This window comes from Taudactylus pleione, unplaced genomic scaffold (genome assembly GCF_031769625.1).
Source record: "Taudactylus pleione unplaced genomic scaffold, aTauple2 ptg000775l, whole genome shotgun sequence".
Lineage (NCBI taxonomy): Eukaryota > Metazoa > Chordata > Amphibia > Anura > Myobatrachidae > Taudactylus > Taudactylus pleione.
In genome coordinates this window covers 140,001-150,000 of record NW_028285177.1, presented here as the reverse complement: position 1 = coordinate 150,000, position 10,000 = coordinate 140,001, and the positions used below count along the sequence as shown (strand labels likewise).

At 37.5% G+C, this 10,000-nt stretch overlaps 1 non-coding gene and 36 pseudogenes across 1 annotated transcript; all 37 read left to right on the top strand.

Moving 5' to 3' along the window:
- Nucleotides 1-34: 34 nt before the first annotated feature.
- On the top strand, nt 35-153 carry LOC148475704 (5S ribosomal RNA; annotated as a pseudogene).
- Nucleotides 154-503: 350 nt separating this feature from the next.
- On the top strand, nt 504-622 carry LOC148475703 (5S ribosomal RNA; annotated as a pseudogene).
- Nucleotides 623-738: 116 nt separating this feature from the next.
- Nucleotides 739-857, top strand: LOC148475702 (5S ribosomal RNA; annotated as a pseudogene).
- Nucleotides 858-972: 115 nt separating this feature from the next.
- On the top strand, nt 973-1,091 carry LOC148475701 (5S ribosomal RNA; annotated as a pseudogene).
- A 116-nt stretch (nt 1,092-1,207) lies between these two features.
- LOC148475700 (5S ribosomal RNA) lies at nt 1,208-1,326 on the top strand (annotated as a pseudogene).
- Nucleotides 1,327-1,440: 114 nt separating this feature from the next.
- LOC148475699 (5S ribosomal RNA) lies at nt 1,441-1,559 on the top strand (annotated as a pseudogene).
- A 116-nt stretch (nt 1,560-1,675) lies between these two features.
- Nucleotides 1,676-1,794, top strand: LOC148475698 (5S ribosomal RNA; annotated as a pseudogene).
- Nucleotides 1,795-1,910: 116 nt separating this feature from the next.
- Nucleotides 1,911-2,030, top strand: LOC148475697 (5S ribosomal RNA; annotated as a pseudogene).
- A 116-nt stretch (nt 2,031-2,146) lies between these two features.
- On the top strand, nt 2,147-2,265 carry LOC148475696 (5S ribosomal RNA; annotated as a pseudogene).
- Nucleotides 2,266-2,381: 116 nt separating this feature from the next.
- LOC148475695 (5S ribosomal RNA) lies at nt 2,382-2,500 on the top strand (annotated as a pseudogene).
- Nucleotides 2,501-2,616: 116 nt separating this feature from the next.
- On the top strand, nt 2,617-2,735 carry LOC148475694 (5S ribosomal RNA; annotated as a pseudogene).
- A 360-nt stretch (nt 2,736-3,095) lies between these two features.
- LOC148475693 (5S ribosomal RNA) lies at nt 3,096-3,214 on the top strand (annotated as a pseudogene).
- Nucleotides 3,215-3,329: 115 nt separating this feature from the next.
- On the top strand, nt 3,330-3,448 carry LOC148475692 (5S ribosomal RNA). The gene has a single exon (XR_015872762.1). It is a non-coding gene; the product is annotated as a 5S ribosomal RNA (ribosomal RNA).
- Nucleotides 3,449-3,563: 115 nt separating this feature from the next.
- Nucleotides 3,564-3,682, top strand: LOC148475691 (5S ribosomal RNA; annotated as a pseudogene).
- Nucleotides 3,683-3,798: 116 nt separating this feature from the next.
- Nucleotides 3,799-3,917, top strand: LOC148475690 (5S ribosomal RNA; annotated as a pseudogene).
- A 116-nt stretch (nt 3,918-4,033) lies between these two features.
- On the top strand, nt 4,034-4,153 carry LOC148475689 (5S ribosomal RNA; annotated as a pseudogene).
- Nucleotides 4,154-4,269: 116 nt separating this feature from the next.
- On the top strand, nt 4,270-4,388 carry LOC148475688 (5S ribosomal RNA; annotated as a pseudogene).
- A 116-nt stretch (nt 4,389-4,504) lies between these two features.
- On the top strand, nt 4,505-4,623 carry LOC148475687 (5S ribosomal RNA; annotated as a pseudogene).
- Nucleotides 4,624-4,739: 116 nt separating this feature from the next.
- LOC148475686 (5S ribosomal RNA) lies at nt 4,740-4,858 on the top strand (annotated as a pseudogene).
- A 116-nt stretch (nt 4,859-4,974) lies between these two features.
- Nucleotides 4,975-5,093, top strand: LOC148475685 (5S ribosomal RNA; annotated as a pseudogene).
- Nucleotides 5,094-5,208: 115 nt separating this feature from the next.
- Nucleotides 5,209-5,327, top strand: LOC148475684 (5S ribosomal RNA; annotated as a pseudogene).
- A 350-nt stretch (nt 5,328-5,677) lies between these two features.
- On the top strand, nt 5,678-5,796 carry LOC148475683 (5S ribosomal RNA; annotated as a pseudogene).
- Nucleotides 5,797-5,912: 116 nt separating this feature from the next.
- LOC148475682 (5S ribosomal RNA) lies at nt 5,913-6,031 on the top strand (annotated as a pseudogene).
- A 115-nt stretch (nt 6,032-6,146) lies between these two features.
- LOC148475681 (5S ribosomal RNA) lies at nt 6,147-6,265 on the top strand (annotated as a pseudogene).
- Nucleotides 6,266-6,615: 350 nt separating this feature from the next.
- Nucleotides 6,616-6,734, top strand: LOC148475680 (5S ribosomal RNA; annotated as a pseudogene).
- Nucleotides 6,735-6,850: 116 nt separating this feature from the next.
- Nucleotides 6,851-6,969, top strand: LOC148475679 (5S ribosomal RNA; annotated as a pseudogene).
- A 116-nt stretch (nt 6,970-7,085) lies between these two features.
- Nucleotides 7,086-7,204, top strand: LOC148475678 (5S ribosomal RNA; annotated as a pseudogene).
- Nucleotides 7,205-7,319: 115 nt separating this feature from the next.
- LOC148475677 (5S ribosomal RNA) lies at nt 7,320-7,438 on the top strand (annotated as a pseudogene).
- Nucleotides 7,439-7,788: 350 nt separating this feature from the next.
- LOC148475676 (5S ribosomal RNA) lies at nt 7,789-7,907 on the top strand (annotated as a pseudogene).
- Nucleotides 7,908-8,023: 116 nt separating this feature from the next.
- On the top strand, nt 8,024-8,142 carry LOC148475675 (5S ribosomal RNA; annotated as a pseudogene).
- Nucleotides 8,143-8,257: 115 nt separating this feature from the next.
- On the top strand, nt 8,258-8,376 carry LOC148475674 (5S ribosomal RNA; annotated as a pseudogene).
- Nucleotides 8,377-8,492: 116 nt separating this feature from the next.
- Nucleotides 8,493-8,611, top strand: LOC148475673 (5S ribosomal RNA; annotated as a pseudogene).
- A 115-nt stretch (nt 8,612-8,726) lies between these two features.
- LOC148475672 (5S ribosomal RNA) lies at nt 8,727-8,845 on the top strand (annotated as a pseudogene).
- Nucleotides 8,846-8,959: 114 nt separating this feature from the next.
- On the top strand, nt 8,960-9,078 carry LOC148475671 (5S ribosomal RNA; annotated as a pseudogene).
- A 116-nt stretch (nt 9,079-9,194) lies between these two features.
- LOC148475670 (5S ribosomal RNA) lies at nt 9,195-9,313 on the top strand (annotated as a pseudogene).
- A 116-nt stretch (nt 9,314-9,429) lies between these two features.
- On the top strand, nt 9,430-9,548 carry LOC148475669 (5S ribosomal RNA; annotated as a pseudogene).
- Nucleotides 9,549-9,664: 116 nt separating this feature from the next.
- LOC148475668 (5S ribosomal RNA) lies at nt 9,665-9,783 on the top strand (annotated as a pseudogene).
- The last annotated feature ends 217 nt before the right edge of the window (nt 9,784-10,000 follow it).

The window sequence follows — 10,000 nt, the reverse complement described above, 5'->3', positions numbered from 1 at the left end:
GAAGTAAAAGAGGTCTAAAGTTAATGTTTTGAGCTCCTTCAGCCAAACCACACTGGTCTTGCCCAATCTCATCTGATCTTGGAAGCTATGCAGTGTTGGGCCTGGTTAGTACTTAGATGGGAGACCACCTGGGAATAGCAGGAGCTGTAGGTAATTTTATACTGCCATAACATTCTTTTTTATTATATTTTACATTTCATTTTACAACTAATCATTGAATTTACTTGAGTTAAGAAGTAAAAGAGGTCTAAAGTTAATGTTTTTGAGCACCTACAGCCAAACCACACTGGACATGCCCAATCTCGTCTGATCTTGTAAGCCTTGCTGTGTTGGGCCTGGTTTGTACTTGGATGGGAGACCACCTGGGAATACCAGTTGCTGTAGGAAATTTTATACAGCCAAAACATTCTTTTCTATTACATTTTACATTTAATTTTTTCAACTTATCATTGAATTTACTTGAGTTAAGAAGTAATAGAGATCTAAAGTTAATGTTTTTGAGCACCTACAGCCAAACCACACTGGACATGCCCAATCTTGTTTGATCTTGGAAGCTATGCAGTGTTGGGTCCGGTTAGTACTTGGATGGGAGACCACCTGGGAATACCAGGTGCTGTAGGTAATTGTATACTGCCATAACATTCTTTTCTATTACATTTTACATTTAATTTTTTCAACTTATCAATGAATTTACTTGAGTTAAGAAGTAATAGAGGTCTAAAGTTAATGGTTTTGGGCACCTACAGCCAAACCACACTGGACATGCCCAATCTCGTCTGATCTTGGAAGCTATGTAGTGTTGGGCCTGGTTAGTGCTTGGATGGGAGACCACCTGGGAATACCAGGTGCTGTATGTAATTTTAGACAGCCAAAACATTCTTTTCTATTATATTTACATTTAATTTTTTCAACTTATCAATGAATTTACTTGATTTAAGAAGTAAAAGAGGTCTAAAGTTAATGTTTTTGAGCACCTACAGCCAAACCACACTGGACATGCCCAATCTCATCTGATTTTGGAAGCTATGCAGTGTTGGGCCTGGTTAGTACTTGGATGGGAGACCACCTGGGAATACCAGGTGCTGTAGGTAATTTTATACAGCCATAACATTCTTTTCTATTACATTTTACATTTAATTTTTTCAACTTATCAATGAATTTACTTGAGTTAAGAAGTAATAGAGGTCTAAAGTTAATTTTTTTGAGCACCTACAGCCAAACCACACTGGACATGCCCAATCTCGTCTGATCTTGGAAGCTATGCAGTGTTGGGCCTGGTTAGTACTTGGATGGGAGACCACCTGGGAATACCAGGTGCTGTAGATAATATTATGCAGCCTAACATTCTTTTCTATTACATTTTACATTTAATTTTTCAACTTATCAATGAATTTACTTGAGTAAAGAAGTAAAAGAGGTCTAAAGTTAATGTTTTTGAGCTCCTTCAGCCAAACCACACTGGACATGCCCAATCTCGTCTGATCTTGTAAGCTATGCAGTGCTGGGCCTGGTTAGTACTTGGATGGGAGATGACCTAGGAATCCCAGGTGCTGTAGGTAATTTTATACTACCATAATAGTCTTTTCTATTACATTTTACATTTAATTTTTTCAACTTATCAATGAATTTACTTGAGTTAAGAAGTAATAGAGGTCTAAAGTTAATGCTTTTGAGCACCTACAGCCAAACCACACTGGACATGCCCAATCTCGTCTGATCTTGGAAGCTATGCAGTGTTGGACCTGGTTTGTACTTGGATGGGAGACCACCTGGGAATACCAGGTGCTGTAGGTAATTTTATACTGCCGTAACATTCTTTTCTATTAGATTTTACATTTAATTTTTTCAACTTATCAATGAATTTACTTGAGTTAAGAAGTAATAGAGGTCTAAATTTAATGCTTTTGAGCACCTACAGCCAAACCACACTGGACATGCCCAATCTCGTCTGATCTTGGAAACTATGCAGTGTTGGGGCCTGGTTAGTAATTGGATGGGAGACCACTTGGGAATACCAGGTGCTGTAGGTAATTTTATACTGCCATAAGATTCTTTTCTATTACATTTTACATTTAATTTTTTCAACTTATCAATGAATTTACTTGAGTTAAGAAGTAAAAGAGGTCTAAAGTTAATGTTTTTGAGCACCTGCAGCCAAACCACACTGGACATGCCCAATCTCGTCTGATCTTGGAAGCTATCCAGTGTTGGGCCTGGTAAGTACTTGGATGGGAGACCACCTGAGAATACCAGGTGCTGTAGGTAATTTTATACAGCCATAACATTCTTTTCTATTACATTTTACATTTAATTTTTTGAACTTATCAATGAATTTACTTGAGTTAAGAAGTAATAGAGGTCTAAAGTTAATGATTTTGAGCACCTACAGCCAAACCACACTGGACATGCCCAATCTCGTTTGATCTTGGAAGCTATGCAGTGTTGGGCCTGGTTAGTACTTGGATGGGAGACGACCTAGGAATCCCAGGTGCTGTAGGTAATTTTATACTACCATAATATTCTTTCCTATTACATTTTACATTTAATTTTTTCAACTTATCAATGAATTTACTTGAGTTAAGAAGTAATAGAGGTCTAAAGTTAATGCTTTAGAGCACCTACAGCCAAACCACACTGGACATGCCCAATCTCGTCTGATCTTGGAAGCTATGCAGTGTTGGACCTGGTTTGTACTTGGATGGGAGACCACCTGGGAATAGCAGGTGCTCTAGGTAATTTTATACTGCCGTTACATTCTTTTCTATTACATTTTACATTTAATTTTTTCAACTTATCAATGAATTTACTTGAGTTAAGAAGTAATAGAGGTCTAAATTTAATGCTTTTGAGCACCTACAGCCAAACCACACTGGACATGCCCAATCTCATCTGATCTTGGAAGCTATGCAGTGTTGGGCCTGGTTAGTACTTGGATGGGAGACTACCTGGGAATACCAGGGAATACCAGGGCCTGTAGGTAATTTTATGCAGCCATAACATTCTTTTCTATTACATTTTACATTTAATTTTTTCAACTTATCAAAGAATTTACTTGAATAAAGAAGTAAAAGAGGTCTAAAGTTAATGTTTTGAGTTCCTTCAGCCAAACCACACTGGACTTGCCCAATCTCATCTGATCTTTGAAGCTATGCAGTGTTGGGCCAGGTTAGTACTTAGATGGGAGACCACCTGGGAATAGCAGGAGCTGTAGGTAATTTTATACTGCCATAACATTCTTTTTTATCATATTTTACATTTCATTTTACAACTAATCATTGAATTTACTTGAGTTAAGAAGTAAAAGAGGTCTAAAGTTAATGTTTTTGAGCACCTACAGCCAAACCACACTGGACATGCCCAATCTCGTCTGATCTTGGAAGCTATGCAGTGTTGGGCCTGGTTAGTACTTGGATGGGAAACCACCTGGGAATACCAGGTGCTGTAGGTAATTTTTGCAGCCATAACATTCTTTTCTATTACATTTTACATTTAATTTTTTCAACTTATCAATGAATTTACTTGAGTTAAGAAGTAATAGAGGTCTAAATTTAATGATTTTGAGCACCTACAGCCAAACCACACTGGACTTGCCCAATCTCATCTGATCTTGGAAGCTATGCGGTGTTGGGCCTGGTTAGTACTTGGACAGGAGACCAACTGGGAATACCAGGTGCTGTAGGTAATTTTATATAGCAATAACATTCTTTTCTGTTACATTTTACATTACATTTTTTCAACTTATCAATGAATTTACTTGAGTTAAGAAGTAAAAGAGGTCTAAAGTTAATATTATCGAGCACCTGCAGCCAAACCACACTGGACATGCCCAATCTTGTCTGATCCTGGAAGCTATTCAGTGTTGGGCCTGGTTAGTACTTGGATGGGAGACCAACCAGGAGTCCCAGGTGCTGTAGGTAATTTTATATAGCCATAACATTCTTTTCTATTACATTTTCCATTTAATTTTTTCAACTTATCAATGAATTTACTTGAGTTAAGAAGTAATAGCGGTATTAATTTAATGCTTTTGAGCACCTACAGCCAAACCACACTGGACATGCCCAATCTCGTCTGATCTTGGAAACTATGCAGTGTTGGGGCCTGGTTAGTAATTGGATGGGAGACCACTTGGGAATACCAGGTGCTGTAGGTAATTTTATACTGCCATAACATTCTTTTCTATTACATTTTACATTTAATTTTTTCAACTTATCAATGAATTTACTTGAGTTAAGAAGTAAAAGAGGTCTAAAGTTAATGTTTTTGAGCACCTGCAGCCAAACCACACTGGACATGCCCAATCTCGTCTGATCTTGGAAGCTATCCAGTGTTGGGCCTGGTAAGTACTTGGATGGGAGACCACCTGAGAATACCAGGTGCTGTAGGTAATTTTATACAGCCATAACATTCTTTTCTATTACATTTTACATTTAATTTTTTGAACTTATCAATGAATTTACTTGAGTTAAGAAGTAATAGAGGTCTAAAGTTAATGATTTTGAGCACCTACAGCCAAACCACACTGGACATGCCCAATCTCGTTTGATCTTGGAAGCTATGCAGTGTTGGGCCTGGTTAGTACTTGGATGGGAGACGACCTAGGAATCCCAGGTGCTGTAGGTAATTTTATACTACCATAATATTCTTTCCTATTACATTTTACATTTAATTTTTTCAACTTATCAATGAATTTACTTGAGTTAAGAAGTAATAGAGGTCTAAAGTTAATGCTTTAGAGCACCTACAGCCAAACCACACTGGACATGCCCAATCTCGTCTGATCTTGGAAGCTATGCAGTGTTGGACCTGGTTTGTACTTGGATGGGAGACCACCTGGGAATAGCAGGTGCTCTAGGTAATTTTATACTGCCGTTACATTCTTTTCTATTACATTTTACATTTAATTTTTTCAACTTATCAATGAATTTACTTGAGTTAAGAAGTAATTGAGGTCTAAATTTAATGCTTTTGAGCACCTACAGCCAAACCACACTGGACATGCCCAATCTCATCTGATCTTGGAAGCTATGCAGTGTTGGGCCTGGTTTGTACTTGGATGGGAGACCACCCGGGAATACCATGTGCTGTATGTAATTTTAGACAGCCAAAACATTTTTTTCTGTTACATTTTACATTTAATTTTTTCAACTTATCAAAGAATTTACTTGAGTAAAGAAGTAAAAGAGGTCTAAAGTTAATGTTTTGAGCTCCTTCAGCCAAACCACACTGGTCTTGCCCAATCTCATCTGATCTTGGAAGCTATGCAGTGTTGGGCCTGGTTAGTACTTAGATGGGAGACCACCTGGGAATAGCAGGAGCTGTAGGTAATTTTATACTGCCATAACATTCTTTTTTATTATATTTTACATTTCATTTTACAACTAATCATTGAATTTACTTGAGTTAAGAAGTAAAAGAGGTCTAAAGTTAATGTTTTTGAGCACCTACAGCCAAACCACACTGGACATGCCCAATCTCGTCTGATCTTGTAAGCCTTGCTGTGTTGGGCCTGGTTTGTACTTGGATGGGAGACCACCTGGGAATACCAGTTGCTGTAGGAAATTTTATACAGCCAAAACATTCTTTTCTATTACATTTTACATTTAATTTTTTCAACTTATCATTGAATTTACTTGAGTTAAGAAGTAAAAGAGATCTAAAGTTAATGTTTTTGAGCACTTACAGCCAAACCACACTGGACATGCCCAATCTTGTTTGATCTTGGAAGCTATGCAGTGTTGGGTCTGGTTAGGACTTGGATGGGAGACCACCTGGGAATACCAGGTGCTGTAGGTAATTTTATACTGCCATAACATTCTTTTCTATTACATTTTACATTTAATTTTTTCAACTTATCAATGAATTTACTTGAGTTAAGAAGTAATAGAGGTCTAAAGTTAATGGTTTTGGGCACCTATAGCCAAACCACACTGGACATGCCCAATCTCGTCTGATCTTGGAAGCTATGTAGTGTTGGGCCTGGTTAGTACTTGGATGGGAGACCACCTGGGAATACCAGGTGCTGTATGTAATTTTAGACAGCCAAAACATTCTTTTCTATTATATTTACATTTAATTTTTTCAACTTATCAATGAATTTACTTGATTTAAGAAGTAAAAGAGGTCTAAAGTTAATGTTTTTGAGCACCTACAGCCAAACCACACTGGACATGCCCAATCTTGTCTGATTTTGGAAGCTATGCAGTGTTGGGCCTGGTTAGTACTTGGATGGGAGTCCACCTGGGAATACCAGGTGCTGTAGGTAATTTTATACAGCCATAACATTCTTTTCTAATACATTTTACATTTAATTTTTCAACTTATCAATGAATTTACTTGAGTAAAGAAGTAAAAGAGGTCTAAAGTTAATGTTTTTGAGCTCCTTCAGCCAAACCACACTGGACATGCCCAATCTCGTCTGATCTTGTAAGCTATGCAGTGTTGGGCATGGTTAGTACTTGGATGGGAGACGACCTAGGAATCCCAGGTGCTGTAGGTAATTTTATACTACCATAATTGTCTTTTCTATTACATTTTACATTTAATTTTTTCAACTTATCAATGAATTTACTTGAGTAAAGAAGTAAAAGAGGTCTAAAGTTAATGTTTTTGAGCTCCTTCAGCCAAACCACACTGGTCATGCCCAATCTCGTCTGATCTTGGAAGCTATGCAGTGTTGGGCCTGGTTTGTACTTCGATGGGAGACCACCTTGGAATACCAGGTGCTGTATGTAATTTTAAACAGCCAAAACATTCTTTTCAAATACATTTTACATTTAATTTTTTCAACTTATCAATGAATTTACTTGAGTTAAGAAGTAAAAGAGGTCTAAAGTTAATGTTTTTGAGCACCTGCAGCCAAACCACACTGGTAATGCCCAATCTTGTCTGATCTTGGAAGCTAACCAGTGTTGGGCCTGGTTAGTACTTGGATGGGAGACCACCTGAGAATACCAGGTGCTGTAGGTAATTTTATACAGCCATAACATTCTTTTCTATTACATTTTACATTTAATTTTTTGAACTTATCAATGAATTTACTTGAGTTAAGAAGTAATAGAGGTCTAAAGTTAATGATTTTGAGCACCTACAGCCAAACCACACTGGACATGCCCAATCTCGTCTGATCTTGGAAGCTATGCAGTGTTGGGCCTGGTTAGTACTTGGATGGGAGACTACCTGGGAATACCAGGGCCTGTAGGTAATTTTATGCAGCCATAACATTCTTTTCTATTACATTTTACATTTAATTTTTTCAACTTATCAAAGAATTTACTTGAGTAAAGAAGTAAAAGAGGTCTAAAGTTAATGTTTTGAGCTCCTTCAGCCAAACCACACTGGTCTTGCCCAATCTCATCTGATCTTGGAAGCTATGCAGTGTTGGGCCTGGTTAGTACTTAGATGGGAGACCACCTGGGAATAGCAGGAGCTGTAGGTAATTTTATACTGCCATAACATTCTTTTTTATTATATTTTACATTTCATTTTACAACTAATCATTGAATTTACTTGAGTTAAGAAGAAAAAGAGGTCTAAAGTTAATGTTTTTGAGCACCTACAGCCAAACCACACTGGACATGCCCAATCTCGTCTGATCTTGTAAGCCTTGCTGTGTTGGGCCTGGTTTGTACTTGGATGGGAGACCACCTGGGAATACCAGTTGCTGTAGGAAATTTTATACAGCCAAAACATTCTTTTCTATTACATTTTACATTTAATTTTTTCAACTTATCATTGAATTTACTTGAGTTAAGAAGTAAAAGAGATCTAAAGTTAATGTTTTTGAGCACCTACAGCCAAACCACACTGGACATGCCCAATCTTGTTTGATCTTGGAAGCTATGCAGTGTTGGGTCTGGTTAGTACTTGGATGGGAGACCACCTGGGAATACCAGGTGCTGTAGGTAATTTTATACTGCCATAACATTCTTTTCTATTACATTTTACATTTAATTTTTTCAACTTATCAATGAATTTACTTGAGTTAAGAAGTAATAGAGGTCTAAAGTTAATGGTTTTGGGCACCTACAGCCAAACCACACTGGACATGCCCAATCTCGTCTGATCTTGGAAGCTATGTAGTGTTGGGCCTGGTTAGTACTTGGATGGGAGACCACCTGGGAATACCAGGTGCTGTATGTAATTTTAGAGAGCCAAAACATTCTTTTCTATTATATTTACATTTAATTTTTTCAACTTATCAATGAATTTACTTGATTTAAGAAGTAAAAGAGGTCTAAAGTTAATGTTTTTGAGCACCTACAGCCAAACCACACTGGACATGCCCAATCTCGTCTGATTTTGGAAGCTATGCAGTGTTGGGCCTGGTTAGTACTTGGATGGGAGACCACCTGGGAATACCAGGTGCTGTAGGTAATTTTATACAGCCATAACATTCTTTTCTATTACATTTTACATTTAATTTTTTCAACTTATCAATGAATTTACTTGAGTTAAGAAGTAATAGAGGTCTAAAGTTTATGCTTTTTAGCACCTACAGCCAAACCACACTGGACATGCCCAATCTCGTCTGATCTTGGAAGCTATGCAGTGTTGGGCCTGGTTAGTACTTGGATGGGAGACCACCTGGGAATACCAGGAGCTGTTTGTAATTTTATACTGTAATAACATTCTTTTCTATTACATTTTACATTTCATTTTTCAACTTATCAATGAATTTACTTGAGTTAAGAAGTAATAGAGGTCTAAAGTTAATTTTTTTGAGCACCTACAGCCAAACCACACTGGACATGTCCAATCTCGTCTGATCTTGGAAGCTATGCAGTGTTGGGCCTGGTTAGTACTTGGATGGGAGACCACCTGGGAATACCAGGTGCTGTAGATAATTTTATGCAGCCTAACATTCTTTTCTATTACATTTTACATTTAATTTTTCAACTTATCAATGAATTTACTTGAGTAAAGAAGTAAAAGAGGTTTAAAGTTAATGTTTTTGAGCTACTTCAGCCAAACCACACTGGACATGCCCAATCTCGTCTGATCTTGTAAGCTATGCAGTGTTGGGCCTGGTTAGTACTTTGATGGGAGACGACCTAGGAATCCCAGGTGCTGTAGGTAATTTTATACTACCATAATAGTCTTTTCTATTACATTTTACATTTAATTTTTTCAACTTATCAATGAATTTACTTGAGTTAAGAAGTAATAGAGGTCTAAAGTTAATGCTTTTGAGCACCTACAGCCAAACCACACTGGACATGCCCAATCTCGTCTGATCTTGGAAGCTATGCAGTGTTGGACCTGGTTTGTACTTGGATGGGAGACCACCTGGGAATACCAGGTGCTGTAGGTAATTTTATACTGCGGTAACATTCTTTTCTATTAGATTTTACATTTAATTTTTTCAACTTATCAATGAATTTACTTGAGTTAAGAAGTAATAGAGGTCTAAATTTAATGCTTTTGAGCACCTACAGCCAAACCACACTGGACTTGCCCAATCTCGTCTGATCTTGGAAGCTATGCGGTGTTGGGCCTGGTTAGTACTTGGACAGGAGACCAACTGGGAATACCAGGTGCTGTAGGTAATTTTATATAGCAATAACATTCTTTTCTGTTACATTTTACATTACATTTTTTCAACTTATCAATGAATTTACTTGAGTTAAGAAGTAAAAGAGGTCTAAAGTTAATATTATCTAGCACCTGCAGCCAAACCACACTGGACATGCCCAATCTTGTCTGATCCTGGAAGCTATTCAGTGTTGGGCCTGGTTAGTACTTGGATGGGAGACCAACCAGGAATCCCAGGTGCTGTAGGTAATTTTATATAGCCATAACATTCTTTTCTATTACATTTTACATTTAATTTTTTCAACTTATCATTGAATTTACTTGAGTTAAGAAGTAAAAGAGGTCTAAAGTTAATGTTTTTGAGCACCTACAGCGAAACCACACTGGACATGCCCAATCTCGTCTGATCTTGGAAGCTATGCAGTGTTGGGCCTGGTTTGTACTTGGATGGGAGACTACCTGGTGC